This window comes from Hibiscus syriacus, unplaced genomic scaffold (genome assembly GCF_006381635.1).
Source record: "Hibiscus syriacus cultivar Baekdansim isolate YM2019G1 unplaced genomic scaffold, ASM638163v2 tig00003041_pilon, whole genome shotgun sequence".
NCBI lineage: Eukaryota > Viridiplantae > Streptophyta > Magnoliopsida > Malvales > Malvaceae > Hibiscus > Hibiscus syriacus.
Genome location: NW_024061960.1, coordinates 4,942,426 through 4,961,773, shown reverse-complemented (window position 1 = coordinate 4,961,773; position 19,348 = coordinate 4,942,426). Strand labels below are relative to the sequence as shown.

The window sequence follows — 19,348 nt, the reverse complement described above, 5'->3', positions numbered from 1 at the left end:
CCTTTGTGTTTTGTTGAGCTTTCTTCCATTCTTGATCACTCCACTTATTTTCCTTCTTCGTAGGAGAGGAATATCCTTTCTCGATTATCATCCAAGCTTTCATATCATGTTCTTGGATAAATATCATCATGAACCTCTTCCAACGATGATAATTTGTTTCATTAAAGTAAGAAGGCAAGCCAATTGGTCTGGATTCTTCCATGGAGAATGAACCGAAAGTGGACGCCATCTTTATCGATTTAACTCTTCCTGAATCGACTCAAGAGGTGGTTAAACCTTCAAATGAGTGAGGCTCTGATACCAATTATTGAGTTAATTTATCGATGGAATTGGCCAAGAGGGGGGTGAATTGGCAATAAAAATTTTAGTAGAAGCTTTTGCAGAAAATTAAAAATATTTGCACAGCGATTTAGAGTGGTTCGACTTTCTCAGCCAAAGTCTACGTCCACTACCTTAGCTATCCACACTAAGGATTTTCCAACAAATTCACTAATTTGTTCTTTCTTTTGAGGACAAAGAGTAACCTTACAACTCCCTCAAGAATTATACCCCAAATTCTTGAGCACACTCTTTTTCAAAGAGAAATACACAAATTTGCAAACTTACAAGGAAAACCTCACAAGGTAGGTTGTTTGCACAATTCTAGAACAAAGAAAGAACAATCAAGGATAAATACAATAGAGCATAAACGGTGTTCTTGAAAGCACAATGAATATTGAATGAAAAATAGGCTTGAAGTGCTCAAACAATGAGTTTGATGCTTTCTCTTTGATTCTCTCTCAATTCTTGTTAATTGTTCTTGATCAATGGCTTCTAAGCTTGTTTAAATACACCTTGAGATGATTCTATCCGTTGGGAACCATTTGGGTGATGTTAGAGCCGTTGTAGTGTGAAAATCAATTAATAAAACGGCTTGGAGCGTGGGGGGAATCGGTACCCCCTCATAGGGAATCGGTTCCCCCTCATAGGGAATCGGTTGCTGCAGTGTAAAATTCAAATATTTTGACCGTTAAACAGGAGGGAATCCGTACCCCCTAGGGGGAATCTGTACTCCCTGGACATTCTGTTTTCTCAGAGCCAAAACCATTCAGGGGGTATCTGTACCCCCTGAGGGTATCTGTTCCCTTTGGGCAATCTGGTTTTTCTTGAAACCCCTTTAAAAAGAAAATATTTTTTGCTCGATTAAGGCTCGAAATACTTTGTAAATTTGTTTAAAAGATCAAAACATATTTTTACACTTTAGTAAGGATTAAAATGAACTTTGAAAGACTTGGAGTAATATTTTTATATTTGAATAATTATATCGAATATACTTAAAAAATCTTTTGTAAAATCTTAAAATTCATTTAACTTAATTTGTTATATCGAAACATCAAAATGTTTTCAACACTTATTTTTGCCAAACAATTCTTGTAGCATAGACTCAAACCTTTTAGGTAAGAGTTCATAACCTAAGCCATAAAGAATATGTAATAGTTAATATGAAGTATAAATAAGTAATATGAAAATGATTGAAAAAAATGGGGAAAAAATAACATACACAGGCGTATAACTAACTGACATTCATCATTCTTCTTGTATTTTCCATAATAGTTTGCAGTAATATGACGGACACAATAACGATATTGAACATGTTGAGGTTTCCACATTGGACCCAAAGAGTCCATTGCTACTTTGATCCCGACTCCTCGGTCTGAAATGATGCATACGCGTTCCCTAATGACAACATGCAAACGTAATTTTTTTAGGAAAAAAGTCTAAGACTCAATATATTCTCCTTCAATAAGGGCAAATGCAATATGAAGAATATTGCGAATACTATCTTGGACCACATTCAATAATAAAACTTGCTTGTATTTCCCATACAAGAAAGTACCATCAATTTGGACAACTAGTTTACAGTACTTCACTGCATTAATACACTAAGAGTGAGTCCAAAATATACGGTAGAATTGATATCGATCGCGAACTACTCAATCATTCACATAATGATGTTGAGCTTCGAACTCAACAATTGTCCCGGGATTAAGTCTTTGCATAACTTGAAACCAACTGGACAACTCGTTGTAAGAGGAATCTCATTCGCCATAAAGTTTGACAATGACATTCTGTTTTGCCATCCAAGCTTTTTTGTAGGAGACATTGTACTCATATTATGATTGTATAGCAGATATCAAAACTGCAACAGCTATATTAGAGCTTTGCTTCACAATGGGCATGATAGATTGGCAAATAATGTTCAAGTCCAAGTTGGGATGATCCTGGTTGATACCTCTTGCACAACACGTATGGGGATCGTTGTATCTTGTTAGTTCTCATAAGTTGTTCTTCCTCTTCCTTTTTGATACACGAACCATCCACTTACATCCGTTATCATGTTGGACACAGTAGCAAATATATTTCTCCGTGGTAGATTGATCAACTTGGGAGTGAACTGATTTATGAATATTGTAATTCTTAATTGCATTCATTGCTCCCTCTTTCGATGAGAACTCCATTCTAATATATAAGTCACCATCATTGACTGATGAGTGAAATACATAGTTACCAACATTAGGGAGATCCAGAAATTCATGCCCGTACATTGCACATAGTCAGCCCCATACATATGTGCAGTAAGTTGATCAGTGTTGTATTTATATGAACTTCATCATCATCATCAGAGTGTATGTTAAATTGTGGTTAGTCAAGTTCAACGAATAATCCTGTTTCAGCACTATATGTACTGGCTCGCGAAGAGGTTCTTCTGGTGGAGATGAGGGTTCCCTAGATAATCCAATGTTGAGGTCAAAGAAGTTGCCACATGCATGTCCTCCCCTTAAACTTGAAGTCATTGTACCATATGGGTTGTGAACAAACTGTTGTGTAGATAGAATTTCCATGTTCAAGTCAAAAACGGTGGCAGATGAATGCCTACCCCTTGAAGTAGAAGAGATATTTCCATATGGATTATTGGTGAAGCCACGTGGGTTGAGATCATAAGTAGTTGTTGATGAATGTCTTCCTATTGAATTTGATGGTATGGCAGCTGATGTTGGATTTGCAATTAATGATGTGAAATCATTACAAATCAAATGAGTCGGGCTGTCAACTTGATCAGCTTGATACGCCAAGCCATAATGAGAGGAATATGACAGACCACGAGAAGCACAAACCTCAATAAAAGTGGCATATATTTCAATAAGATATTGTGAACTTCTCATATGAGCATCAACCATCATAGTAATATCTTCATCATTGGAAAGCTGAACTGAAGTGAAGATAGTTTTCTCCTACCTGCAACACGAATTTTTAACAAAATTTTTATGATTAACTCCTCAAGAGTGATGTTTCTCTTCAAGGTTAAGGGGATATAATGATCTGGTTCAAAAACAACCCCCTCTTCAGATTCCCAAATTTCTCCATCATAGTAAACAATATCAGAAAGACGACTTATTTTTAGAGAATATATGTTTGAGAGTTTGAGAATTTTAGAGTATGAGAGATTAAAAAGTTGAGAACAATTATGTGTTTTGAAATTTTAAAATATACTGCATTTAATAATGTCTATAACCGAGGCACTATTCATGTGAAAGCATTTATTGTGGGACACAGCTTTCCTTTTTGTTAGAGATTCTCTGTAGTTCATCAGATTATAATTGCCCTATTATGTGTGATGTCCCCTGACGGGGTACTATTCATATCAATGCCTATTATGTTTTATGGGATGCAACAATGTGGTGAAAGCGCTTCTTATGGACGCACATTTCCTTTTTGTCAGAGAATAAGTTATAATTGCCTTATTATGTGTGATGTCCCCCGGTGGACACTATTCACGTCAAGTTTGTTATAAATGGACCCGAAAACGCTCATTCCGATGTGGCACAGAATCCCGCTAAAACGCGCCCCTGCAAAGCGTTTTACCCGCGTGGCAACCCAGTCAGCAGAAACTCATGTAAAGAGCGTCCCCTGAAACGCGCCTTTTGCCTTGTCAGCAAAAATCCCGTTAAAGCGCACTCCCGGGAAAGCGCACTCCCGGGAACGCGCCTTATCCCCACATCAGACGAATGAGTGTTACTTTGAGGAATATTGGAAAAATGGTTTTACATCGGGAATATTAGAAAAATAAGGTGATATTTAGGTCGAAAAGCCGAAGGAGAACTGTGATAGTCAACAAGAAGAAGAATCTCCCTCTCTCTTACCTGGTATAGAATTTATATACCGATTCTTTTTGTATGATGGTCATGGATGGACTACATGTGAGGGCAATCGTCTTTTGAAAATTTAAAATTATCATATATATTATATATTTTTATTGAAAATATATTTTTGTCCCCTGAAATTTTATAATTTTTCGTATCTTAAAATTTTAGAGGTTTGTCTCCAACATAAAATTTTACGTATGTCCCTGAATTGATGATGTTAGACATATGATCACCATTGTTATTCATATACCAACAAAATATACAAATATAATCGTCAGTCAATAAATTTGACTTTAATAAATTTATTAAATTTATCATAACTCTTATCAGAATTTTTTAATCAACGAAAAATTTTACTTTATAGAAAAGTCTCTTCAAAAATAATCTTAATAAACGAAAGTGTTATATCTCAAAAAATATAACTAAATTGAAAAGGTAATATTTTACTTGTTGAGATATAGATTACACGAATGATTTGTTATTTTAGGGTTAATAATAGGTTTAATAAAAAATTAGTACATAAAATATATCTTTTTCTTTATTTATGTGTCTAAACTATTTTTTGATCAATTAAGGTGTCTAACATTTTTAACATTACACTTTTAGGTACTTAGACAGTCACCGTCGTTAAATTCCACCGATAAAGTTGTCTTTATAAAATTTTATTTAAATTAAAAGAACTTAAAATTATATTTTTAAAGAAAAAACCCAAAAGTTTATAAAACTAAACGAACCCAAAAATATTTTAAAACCCTAATTTCAATCCATTTTTCATTTCGACAACCACCAACGTCGTCAATCTACCGAACACCCAACAACGTATGATTGACCAACTACCCAATAACCAAAACCCCTTACTTTCGCAAGCTGTTGAACATCCAACGATCGTGTAAATACAAGATTTCACGATCGCTAATTTTTGCCGCTACCACTGATTTTTGCTGTAATTAGAGGTAAGAGTAGGGGATTTTGATCGTTGGGTGTTTGGCGGTCACACGCCATTGAAATTTTGGATAGTTGACGGTGTTAGCTACAATCGATGATGGCAAAGGGTTTTTTTATGATTCAAAAAAAATATTTTTTAAAAATAATATTTTTAAGTGTTTTAAAAATATACAATTTTATAAATGTGACACATATCATTTAACGATGAAATTTAACGGTTGTGATAATTCATACATCTAAAAATATAACGTTAAAAAAATTAAACGCTTGAATTAACGAAAAATAATAGTTTAAATACATAAATAAAAGAATTGATATAATTTTAAAACTTTTTCTTATATTAGTCCTTAATAATAATACCATATATCTTTTGGTCTAAGCAAAATGATAATGGTGATTGGTGATGTTGTGGAAACTGTCCACTCATGCTACTTTGCCGTTTTGGACTTTGGTTTTGATGTGATATTATATTTTTTTACTTTTATTATTTCTTAAACATGCCATAAGCAACTCTTCAAGTCACCCAAAAGCCACAATTTTCACCTAATGGGTTAGTTGACAAAGATATTAATAAATAGTTTATTGATTTGAGGAATAATTAATTAATGCATGCAAATTTAAATTAAAATATAAACGAATTCGTACGCCCCATCTTTTTGACAAAAACCAAGTTGAGATATAAAATATTTGATTTTTAACCGCAGCAATTAAATAAAGGGTAAAGTATAGTAATAGTCACTAAACTTTTTTAAAGTTTTCATTTAGGTCTCTCAATTTTTAAAACTTACAATGCAGTCCTCTAACATTTAGTCCGTTTGCAATATGGTCCCCGACCGTTACACTACCATTAATACATTTTCAATATGGTCACTGAACTTTTTAGGCACTTGCATTTAGGTCTCCCAACTTTTAAAACTTACAACACAATCCTTAATTTTATTCTAAACCCCAAATTCTTTTTCGATCTCGAATTTCCTTTTTTGCTTATCTCTTCTTATTTCCAGTGTAACTTTTTAGCCGGGGATGGATGAGAAATTCTAATCTAACTTTGAATTATGTGGAGGTGTTGACTTGAATAAGGGTCCATTGAGAGAAGACCCGACCAAGGGACTATCGGGACCATCAACGATTCAAGGTGTAATGTTAGATACAGATCATCTCAAGTGAAACATAGATGTTCGATGAAATGCTTGTGAGAAAAAAATGGGGTTAGAAATACAGAGTTGACGAATACTACTAAGATTAACTAAATATCATTGTTGAAAGTCACCCACAAAGCTAGAATTATTTTGTATAAATGACATATAATAATTTCTTCGTTTAATCATTGTGGTTAAAGATTTTCCAACAGATGATCAAATATATTGAAATCTCAAACAACACATTCACCTATCAGTCTCTTTCGCTCACATGCACTCTCGTTTGGTTTTTGTTCTTCAATTTTCCGCCATGTAAAATTGTAAACCCAAGCAGTGCTCTGTCTTTCAGCTTTTTATTTACAAAGAAAAAATGGAGAAAGAATTGTTAAAACGCAACACTAATTATGTTTATTTCTTAGTATATCCTCTCACTTGCAATAAGGTATTTATTTTCTCTTTTGGGCTATCTGGAAGTAAGCTTTTCCTCTTTCGCACTTTCCCATTTTCAACTCGCATTGTGTGTATTTTTGTTGTTGAAATTTTTATGTTCCTGGAACTGCATGTCAAGGATCTGTATATTCAGTATTAGTTTTGAACCAAACCATCTAATTTTCTTTTCTTCTTCTTATTTAAAACTTTTAGTACTTCTTATGAAAGATATTCAGTCCATCATAATAGAAGCAAAAGAGGGTCCTAGGCTAAATTTTTTTGATCTTCTTGTTTGGTTTTTCTTTAAATCAGGGAATTGGTTGTGAGTATCGACATAGTGAAATCGCCAGGCTCAATCCGAGAGACTGCTGGTACTAGTTTACTGGGAATTGTATTGATCCGACCTGTGGTTTTTGGCGTCCTGTGAGCTCGTATTCTTTTTAATAAGTTCATGTTGATTATAGGACTGATATATAGTGAACGAAATGGATTTTTTACATGTTTTGAAAATTTTACAGTTGAATTTGTATTGAATTATGACTTTAGAAGACAATTCTACATGCACGCAACTCGAAAGACATAATGACAGGGTAATATATTTAAAGCAATTACTTGATATGTTGCCCTATCATTTCACATTTGCACCTTCATTTCTAACATATATGTAGCACCCTCAACTCATATCCGACACGGATACGAGTCCAGGATGTCACATTGACTAAACAAAATAATACTTAAAAAACTGATAAAACATTCGAACTTATTTTATTAAAATACAATAATATACATATATTAATACAAGTTTATCACAATACTCAGAGAATACACAACTTAACCCTTTAGTTACATGCCAACATCCATTTACATAACAAAATGACCTACTGATTAAGTTGCTTATGATCTGATAGTTGCAGGAGTAATATTGTCCAGCTGCTTAACCTCGATCGTCTACTTTATCGGATCCTACGTGTGAAACACTCACACGCTAAGTCATCGACTTAGTGAGGCAATATATTAATAACAATAAAATATAAAGGAATTGCCAAAATGAGATGAGTTACAATGATAAGATGTATGTAAACAATGCAATAACCATAACCATGTTTCTTACACATATACTTATCAAATTCACATTCATAAGTTCACCTTATTAAGTTCATTAGCCCATGGTACCATACTGAGAACCTAAGGTATGTGAGTATTGTGAGGTTGTGCACTATGCTGTCACCACAGCTCGTATAATTGCACCGAAGTGCCACGTAGAATTGCACCGGAGTGCCGCGTATAATTGCACCGGAGTGCCATATAATAATGTCCATAAGGACCACATATCATTCCTTAAGAATCATATACATATACTAGGGATCAAGTATGTGTCTCACAAGACTTCACACATATTTCAAAGAATATATATATATCCCGAAGGACCGCGTAGACCTTCTACCCTTGGCATGCCAACTATACCTATAGTTCTCATCTAGATAACATGTGCTTTCACAATTCACATAATTTGTATCACGTAGACATATTATTTTCATACCTTTATCACATAGACATATCATTTTCATACCTTTATCACATAACTCATATAACATTTTCTTGCATAATCATGTCACATAATGCATATGGTATGAATTCATGTCATGTATCATAATATGAAATGCGATCATATATCAAAATATTGAATCTAGACTTATCACAAGTCTAGAACTGAATAGAATACATATTCATGCTATGCATATGCACTCACCTAGATTTCTTTGTCTTTCCCTCGATCAATCCTACTTGTCGATTGTTCTAAATCTCGTTTAGGCTCGATATCTACATAGTAATTCATTGATACTTATCAGTATACTAATTAGTATATTCTAAACTATCATTTCTTAGGCTAAAAGAAAAGCCATTTTTATCTTTTAATGGAGGTATGCATCGATGCACTACACCATGCATCGATGCATAAATCCTATTCGATGTTTGTATTTAAGAGGTGCATCGATGCACTCCTTATGCATCGATGGCATTCGATGTTTGTATTTTAAAAGAGTGCATCGATGCACTTCATGTGCGTCGGTACACCTTGAACAATTTCTGGGATTTATCCTTGATGCATCGGTGCACATTGAATGTACATCGATGCACATTGCCCAGAAATGTCTTTTAAGCACTAAAATTTCTTCTTAATCTTCTCAACACTTTATATATCCCCTCTTTTTATATCCCTAACTTGCTTACACTTACTTAAACTAATTATTATCCATTCGATACCTTTAAAACTTAGAAATCCAATTCTCCATATAAAATTTAAGAATTTCACTCAATTTCAACATGTTCTAAATCGAATTCTAACACTTCCTATCCTTTAATTAGCTTGATAACAAGTCAAATCCCACTTCTAATTCTTATTATGAACTCTATTCTAAGATTTCACTTTTCTACTTCATTTCTTTAATCCGTCTTAACTCCATCATCTTTTGATTTTAAGATAACCTAAGCTTTCCTTAAGCTTAGTTATCATCCAATGATCAATAAGAAACCTTAAATTCATCAAGAGTTTGATTAACAAGAAAACTCACCTTTAACTTTGTCTTCACGGGGAAGAAGAAGAAAGAAGAAGAAGAAAGAAGAAGAAGAGAAATCTGAAAACTTTTGGTCTTTCTCATTAGCTTCCATGTGGGAATAAATATCCTCAAACTAAGATTTATTTAATTTCCTTGTTAAAAGACTTATTTGCCCCTTTAATTTCCCTTCTTTACTTATCCATCCTACATGAAATATTCCCATTAAATCTTTCAACTATTCAATTTATCTACTTTGGTCACTAACTTTTAAAATTTCACAATTTGATCACTAACCCGATTTGGAGGATGTTACAAATCTCCTTCCCTTAAGAAAATTCGTCCTCGAATTTTTATTGTACGAACAGATGGGGATATTGAAGTCGCATATCTTCTTCACGTTCCCACGTGGCTTCTTCTACCTTGTGATTTCTCCAAAGAACCTTGACCAACGGAACTGTCTTACTCCTTAATTGTTTGACTTCATAAGCCAATATTCTCACTGGTTCTTCTTCATATGTCAAATCCGATTGGACTTCTACTTGTTCTGGTGCAACGATGTGAGAGGGATCGGACCTATATCTTCGTAACATGGACATATGGAAGACGTTATGGATCTTCTCCATTTCCGGTAGCAAGGATAACTGATATGCCACGGGTCCTATCCTCTTAACAACTTCATATGGCCCAATGAATCTAGGGCTTAACTTTCCTTTCCGACCAAAACGTAATACTTTCTTCCAGGGAGATACTTTAAAGAAAACTTTATCTCCAACCTCGAATTCAATCTCTTTTCTTTTAAGATCAGAATAGGACTTTTACCGATCAGAGGGTACTTTGAGGTTATGCTGAATTTCTTGAACTTTCTTTTCTACATATTAAATTAAATCCGGACCAAGAACAATTCGATCTTTGAGTTCATACCAATTTAATGGTGTATGATATTTCCTCCCATATAATTCCTCATATGGGGCCATCTTTATATTGGACTGATAACTATTGTTGTAAGTGAACTCTGCCAGCGGTAAATACTTTTCCCATGATCCTTTGAATTCCATTACACATGCTCTCAACATATCTTCCAATATCTGAATAGTTCTCTTTGATTGCCCGTCAATCTGAGGATGAAAAGCCGTACTAAAGTTTAAACGAGTTCCCAACGCTCCATGCAAAGATTTCCAGAATCTAGAAGTGAATCGAGGGTCTCGATCAGAGACTATGGAAACAGGCACTCCATGCAATATAATAATTTCTCTAATATACAACTCAACGTTCTTTTCCATAGAGAAATATGTTCTAACCGGAAGAAAATGCACTGACTTAGTCAATCGATCAACAATTACCCAGATTGATTCTCTTTTGTTCGAAGTCAAGGGTAACCCCGAAACAAAATCCATCATAACATTTTCCCAATTCAATTGAGGAATATAAAGCGGTTGCAATAATCCTGACGGAACTTGATGCTCAGCTTTGACTTGTTGACATATCAAACACTTAGACACAAATTCGGTGATGCTTCGTTTCATCCCTGGCCACCAAAATCGATCCTTCAAATCCATATACATCTCGGTTCTACCCGGGTGCATCATTAATGGACTGCAATGAGCCTCTGTTAATATTTCTTTCTTCAAGTCTTCAGTGTCGGGTATCACAATTCTTCCTTTACAATACATATTTCGATCTGACTTAACCTCAAAGTCTTTAATCTCTTTGCTCTTTACTTGCTCAATTCTTTTCAAACACGTTTCATCTTTACTTTGCAATTCTCCTATTCGTTCCAACCATGCTGGTTTAAGTTTTAACTCTGTACAAAGACCACCGTCTCCAGTTAAAGATAATCTTGCATCTATAGCTCGTAATGCTGCAAACGTTTTCCTGCTTAAGGCAACTGCTACCAAGTTAGCCTTTCCGGGATGATAGTCAATTATCACATCATAATCTCTCAAAAACTCCACCCATCTCCTTTGTCTCAAATTAAGCTCTTTTTGAGTCATCAGGTATTTCAAGCTCTTATGATCCGTATACAAATAACATCGTTCTCTATACAGATAATGACGCCAAATCTTGAGAGCGAATACTACAGCAGCCATTTCTAAATCATGGGTGGGATAATTATTTTCATATGGTTTTAACTGCCTCGATACATACGCCACCACCTTACCTTCTTACATTAATACACACCCCAACCAGTTATGGGACGCGTCACTGTATACTACAAAATTCTTTCCAGATTCCGGTTGAACCAATATAGGAGTTTCTGTCAGAATTCTCTTTAAAGCTTCAAAACTTTCTTGACATTCAGAAGTCTAAACAAACGGTACATTCTTTCTCATCATCTTCGTTAAGGGCAGCACTATCATCAAAAAATTCTTAACGAATCTTCGATAATAACCGGCAAGTCCAAGGAAACTCCGAACTTCAGATACATTCTTTGAACTTCCCAGTCCATTATAGCTTTAACCTTCTGAGGGTCCACTCTAATCTCATCTGCCGAGATCACATGCCCCAAGAAAATTACTTCGTTTAGACAAAATTCACATTTGGACAATTTCACATAAAGATTCTTATCCCTGAGAATTTACAAAACTAGCCTCAGATGTGCGCTGTGCTCTTCAATGGATTTCGAGTACACCAGTATGTCATTAATAAAGACAACAACAAACTGGTCTAAATAAGGATGAAAAATCCTATTCATAAGATCCATAAAAGCAGCAGGTGCATTCGTTACTCTGAATGGCATTACAATGAATTCATAATGACCATATCTCGTTCTGAAAGCCATCTTCGGAATATATTTCTCCTGAATCTTCAATTGATGATAACCCAAACGTAGATCGATCTTCGAAAATACCGAAGCTCCTTTTAGTTGATCAAACAAGTCATCAATACGCGGAAGGGGATACTTGTTCTTGATGGTCACCTTATTAAGCTGTCGATAATCAATACAGAGATGCATTGATCCATCCTTCTTCTTAACAAATAACACCGGAGCTCCCCAAGGTGACACACTTGGTCGAATAAATCCATTTTCTAACAACTCTTGCAATTTACTCTTTAACTCTTGCAATTCTTTCGGAGCCATCCGATAAGGTGTCATTATAATTGGAGCGGTTCTTGGCATTACTTCAATTTGAAATTCTACCTCTCTATCTGGAGGTAATCCTGGCAACTCAGCCGGGAAAACATCAGAGAATTCTCGAACTATTAAAATCTCATTCAATCCTTTTTCTTTAGCTCTTAAATCTATCACATTTGTAAGAAATCCTTGACATCCCTGTAGCAACAGTTTCTTAGCTGACATTACTGATATTACATTTGCTAAAGGGTTAAACCTTTCACTACTCACACTTATCTCTGTTCTTTTTGGACTTTTTAGGGTTACCTTTTTCGATCTGCAATTAACATCTCCATAGTAACGGAACAACCAATCCATTCTCAGAATCACTTCAAACTCGTCAAAGGGTAATTCCATCAGATTAGTAGGGAATTCAATTCCCTGAATCTTTATGGGACACCCCTTACAGACTTTGTTCACCCGAGCACTATGTCCTAAACGATTAGTTACTATAATCTCATTACTCGTAGCTTCTAAGAGAATCCTCAATTCCTTTACTAACTTACTCTTAATGTAAGAATAATTAGAGCTTGGATCAATCAGTACCAATACTAATTTATCGTACAGCTGAAAAGTACCTGCTATAATATCAGGGTCATCACGGTCTTCACTTGTCTTTAGATTGTACACCCGTGCGGTTGACCGAACTTCAGGTTGAGCAGAGGATTCAGACTGGTTCCTTCCTCTGCCTCTTCCTCGTCCTCTTTGTGAGGCAGAACCAACTCTTTCAGATGGTGCAGGCTCACCAACCATCAATAGACAATCCCGGATAAAATGCCTGGCATCTCCGGATCAAAAACAAGTCCCAGCAGTCATCTGACAAGCCCCAGAATGGTTTTTCCCACAGTGCTGACATTGTCTCGCTTGACTCAGAGTATATCCAGATCACACTGACTGCGTCTGTCTAGGTCTTGCCTGACTTGCTCCCCTAGCAGATGATGCAACTGATTCTGATCTAGCTTGTGATCGAAATTCTGTGTCTCTTCCTCTTTTTGATGGTTCTGAGCTAGAAGAAACACCAGTTCTCTTTGATGTCTGAACTCTAAAATCCCCGAATCTCTCATTTTAAGCTCTTTCAAGAGCCTTGGCATGATTGATCACCTCTTGGAACGAGGACAAATTCAATACTATCAATATCTCTTTCAATTTAGGGCATAAGCCCTCCACAAACCATTCACAAGCCTCTTTTTCAGTAGGCACAAGCTCAGATTCAAACCTACTCAGCTTGTTGAACTCATATTCATACTCATATACAGAGCGGTTCATCTATTTCAAATTCAAAAACTCCTACTTCATCTGCCGAATAAATTGATCTCCAATGTACTTGTTTTTAAATTCATCTAAGAACAAAGACCAAGTCAACTGGTCACTGGACATCCTCATGGTGAGGTTCGTCCACCATATCCTCGCCTGACCCCTCAGCAATGAGACAACTCCATCTAACTTCTCTACTTCAGAACAGTGGAGACCTTCCAACATGATTTTCAAATCATTTAACCAAAGATCCGCCGCAACCGGACCTTCCTCGGCTTCTTCCTTAAATTTGGGAGCTCCTAAACCTCTCAACTCTTTTGCTACATTCATTCTTTGAGTTGGTGGAGCAGGAGATTGAAGACGCGTCAGAATAGCATCCAACGTCCTGAAGAAAATATCTTGATCTTGTACAGGCACTCCCTGAGATGCCTGTCCTTCACCTTGCCTGGCCAGGGCAGGTGAATTACTGCTTTCAGTAGGCCTATCTTCTCCCGCTTCACTTCGGGAGCTATTATGTCCGGACATCTAATAAAATAAACACATTGTTCTATTAGAAAAATAACATACTCATACTATACCAGATCAGAAGTACTCACTATTTGTTGGCATGTATTCCATTTAAAGACTCTATAGACTCTGGTTTATACTTAGAATCGACTAGACCATAGCTTTGATACTATTAAATGTAACACCCGCAACTCATATCCGACCCGGATACGAGTCCAGGATGTCACATTGACTAAACAAAATAATACTTAAAAAAACCGATAAAACATTCGAACTTATTTTATTAAAATAAAATAATATGCATATATTAATACAAGTTTATCACAATACTCAGAGCACACATAACTTAACCCTTTAGTTACATGCTAACATCCATTTACATAACAAAATGACCTACTGATTAAGTTGTTTCTGATCTGATAGTTGTAGGAGTAATGTTGTCCAGCTACTTAACCTCGATCGTCTGCTTTATCAGATCCTACGTGTGAAACATTAACATGCTAAGTCATCGACTTAGTGAGGCAATATAATAATAATAATAAAATATAAAGGAATTGTCAAAATGAGATGGGTTACAATGATAAGATATATGTATACAATGCAATAACCATAACCATGTTTCTTACATATATACTTATCAAATTCACATTCATAAGTTCACCTTATTAAGTTCATTAGCCCATGGTATCATACTGAGAACCTAAGGTATGAGTATTGTGAGGTTGTGCACTATGATGTCACCACAGCTCGTATAATTGCACCGAAGTGCCACGTAGAATTGCACCAAATTGCATTGTAGAATTGCACCGTAATGCCATATAATAATGTCCATAAGGACCACATATCATTCATTAAGAATCATATACATATACTAGGGATCAAGTATGTATCTCACAAGACTTTACACATGTTCCAAAGAATATATATATATATATATATCCCGAAGGACCGCGTAGACCCTCTACCCTTGGCATGCCAACTATACCTATAGTTCTCATCTATATAACATGGGCTTTCACAATTCACATAATTTGTATCACGTAGACATATTATTTTCATACCTTTATCACATAGACATATCATTTCCATACCTTTATCACATAACTCATATAACTTTTTCTTGCATATTCATGTCATGTATCATAATATGAAATGCGATCATGTATCAAAATATTGAATCTAGACTTATCATAAGTCTAGAACTGAATAGAATACATATTCATGCTATGTATATGCACTCACCTAGATTTCTTTGTCTTTCCCTCGATCAATCTTACTTGTCGATTGTTCCAGAACTCGTTTAGGCTCGATATCTACATAGTAATTCATTGATACTTATCAGTATACTAATTAGTATATTCTAAACTATCATTTCTTAGGCTAAAAGAAAAGCCATTTTCATCTTTTAATGGAGGTATGCATCGATGCACTACACCATGCATAAATCCTATTCGATGTTTGTATTTAATGGGGTGCATCGATGCACTCCTTATACATCGATGCATCGATGGCATTCGATGTTTGTATTTTAAAAGAGTGCATCGATGCACTTCATGTGCATCGGTACACCTTGAACAATTTCTGGGATTTATCCTTGATGCATCGGTGCACATTGAATGTGCATCGATGCACATTGCCCAGAAATGTCTTTTAAGCACTAAAATCTCTTCTTAATCTTCTCAACACTTTATATATCCCCTCTTTTTATATCCCTAACTTGCATACACTTACTTAAACTAATTATTACCCATTCAATACCTTTAAAACTTAGAAATCCAATTCTCCATATTAAATTTAAGAATTTCACTCAATTTCCAACATGTTCTAAATCGAATTCTAACACTTCCTATCCTTTAATTAGCTTGATGACAAGTCAAATCCCACTTCTAATTCTTATTATGAACTCTATTCCAAGATTTCACTTTTCTACTTCCTTTCTTTAATCCGTCCTAACTCTATCATCTTTTGATTTTAAGATAACCTAAGCTTTCCTTAAGCTTAGTTATCATCTAATGATCAATAAGAAACCTTAAATTCATCAAGAGTTTGATTAACAAGAAAACTCACCTTTAACTTTTTCTTCACGGGGAAGAAGAATAAAGAAGAAGAAGAGAAATCTGGAAACTTTTGGTCTTTCTCATTAGCTTCCACGTGGGAATAAATATCCTCAAACTAAGATTTATTTAATTTCCTTGTTAAAAGACTTATTTACGCCTTCAATTTCCCTTATTTACTTATCCATCCTACATGAAACATTCCCATTATATCTTTCAACTATTCAATTTATCTACTTTGGTCACTAACTTTTAAAATTTCACAATTTGATCACTAACCCGATATGGAGGATGTTACAATATATATGTTTGGTGCAGTGTCCTCTATGTTTTACAATGTCTTTTATTGCTCACATGCCATGGATTTACAAGAATTATGAGGTCCTATGATTTTAGTTCTGCTATCTGCTTTATATTCTCATGTTTGGTTATTGAGGAACATTAAACATGGAGCATTGGAAGCAATTATATGTTAAAAGGGTAGGTCATTAATGCATTTGCAACTGGTAATGTTGTATTTGGAATCTAATGTATATCTTAAACAACCCATTTGACGCATTAGCTATTGGAGTGACTATTCTCGAATCTCTTTCCCTTTATTTATTAAGTCCTCCTTTTGAATGAGTTATTAATTAATATTCTTGGTTTATTTTAGTTATTGCTTGGTTGTATGTTGTAGTCCTATGAACTAAAACGCTTTACTATTTTCGCAGTCTTTGGATGTGCATGCTCAAGTTCCATCCAAACCTATTGGATTGTCATACCAAAGTGCAACAGCTACGAACAAGACAAATTGGCCTTGTTACTTTTACTTCAACGGTTTATGTAATAAAAGTGATAGATGCACTTTTCATGTTCAAAGTACGGCAGCCGCTGGATGTGCATGCAAAAACCCTCAAATTTATATTGAAGTAAACATTGCCAAATAGCAAATTCATGTTCGAAATTCCAAAACACTCCAATTACATTCTAAACCTCAAATTCTAAAATACTTTAATTATAGTCTAAACCTTAAATTAAAGTATTTTAAAATTTAGGGTTTAAAATATAATTGAATTATTTTGAAATTTAGGGTTTAGAATGAAATTAAGGAATATGTTGCAAGTTTTAAAAGTTGGGGGACCTAAATGCAAGCGCTTGAAAAGTTTAGTGACCATATTGCAAATGTACTAACGGTATTGTAATGGTCGGGGACCATATTGCAAACAGACTAAATATTGGAGGACTGTATTACAAGTTTTAAAAGTTGGGGAACCTAAATGAAAGCTTTAGAAAAGTTCAATGACCATTACTATACTTTACCCTTAAATAAATTAACACTTCCTTTTACACTTAAAAGTTATTTGAAATTAAAATATAAGTTTAATCACATATTAAATTATATAAAACCAAAAAAACAATAAAATTATTCCTAAAAAATAATTCATAGATTTGATATATTTATTTTGATAAATGTAAAGGAATGAGACAGACAAAAATAAAAAATATATATAAGTGTTGTTATTTATTGAGATAATTAATTTAAAAAATACACTTAATTAAGATTTTATGAAAAAAGTTTGATTATTTATTTTCATTAATAAAAAAATTAGTATGTTATGAGCAATAACGTGTGGTCGAACGTATAATTTTTGGGTGAGAGTTTGGCTAGAAATGAGATTGAACAATGATACTAGACTCGAGTGAGGAGTCTAGAATCACTATAATTGATTAAAAACAAGAACAACAATGATACTTAAATAATAATAATATGAATGAATAAATAATAAGACAATTAATGCCGTGTGATGAGACGTTTAGCTCTATGACGATAACTTGATAATGAAGATTCAATAATAATAATGTGATGGTAATGATATATATGTGATAATCATAAAAAACTTATAAAATAAGATTTATGCATTTGTTTGACACTCGAAAAACGACGAGAATATCCGAGTTACTTCTGTGTGACGATCATATATTATGTTGATGTATGTATGTATGATGAGTTATATAGATATCCTAAGAGTTGTGTCGATGCACTAAAAATATATTAATCGAATGTTGCTCTAACACTCTTGTGACAGACTCGTCTTTTACTCTAGAGGACTAGGCTAGTCGGGTGTACGTTATTAATGCTGAGGACTAAACTAAATGTACGTTCATGATGTAAATGTGACTCATGTCTCATCCAAACTACCTACTTCATAAGCTAGAGGGGTGTAAGTCCTCCAACCTATGTGACTCTAGACTACACCATGATAATAGTTCGTGTTGTGGATGAGAATTAAGACTAAATGACCCGAATTTCGTTAATTTTCCTCAATTGGATTGAAAGAATGAACCACTAAAAGTTGTTACAATCTATTTTTCCCATTAACAATCCCCTTAAATCCATGATATATATTTTTTAAAATAGTTTCTCTTATCTCTTATATATTTGTACATGATAAATTACATATTATTATATATAGAAAGGGTGGAAAAAATGCCAGGATAATGCAGAATGGGAAAAAAATTTCCCATTCTAACGTGGTTACAACATTATTTCCCCATCTAGGACATTTTGTACAGTACACACCTAAAGATTCGGATATCTCGGCGTCTTTAGTTGAAATAGGGGTGCTGCTGCATGTTAGTAATTTTTTATTTGTTTAAGGTGTTTTAATGACAGAGATGGAGAAAGAAGAGAGGAGCCAAAGAGCATGCAAAACGATAGAGCCAGAGGTGTTTTTACAGTGGGGGAATAGAAAGAGGCTAAGATGTGTGAGAGTTAAAGACCCTCAAAAGGTCTCTCATAAATCCAGTGTTGTAATTCGTAGAAGACTCACTTCTACCAATTATAATCATGGTCTCACCAGGTATGAAACTATGAATATAAATCATGATTTTTCTTGTCTCTTTTTGATGGTTTTAAAAAAAAACATGAAATTTTATTTGTTTTCAAGCATTTTCTCTCTTTTTTTTTTGGATTTTATTTACCCTTTTCTTTGATTTATGAGAAGCTGGTGGGTTGAATTTTTATTTTTCTCTCCCTAAATTAACTGGAGATGGTTACGTTTTTTCCCCAGAAACCATCTGCCAGCAATTATGGATTTTCCAAGAAAATGACTAAATGATTTTGCGACTGTTGTTTTTGTTCTCTCAGCAGCCAAATACGGTGTTAAGAAAATTCCCATGTAAA

At 34.4% G+C, this 19,348-nt stretch overlaps 1 long non-coding RNA gene across 1 annotated transcript; it reads left to right on the top strand.

Moving 5' to 3' along the window:
- Nucleotides 1-3,329: 3,329 nt before the first annotated feature.
- LOC120166903 lies at nucleotides 3,330-19,023 on the top strand. The gene is made up of 3 exons (XR_005519986.1): nucleotides 3,330-3,341; nucleotides 7,216-7,223; nucleotides 18,804-19,023. It is a non-coding gene; the product is annotated as an uncharacterized LOC120166903 (long non-coding RNA).
- The last annotated feature ends 325 nt before the right edge of the window (nucleotides 19,024-19,348 follow it).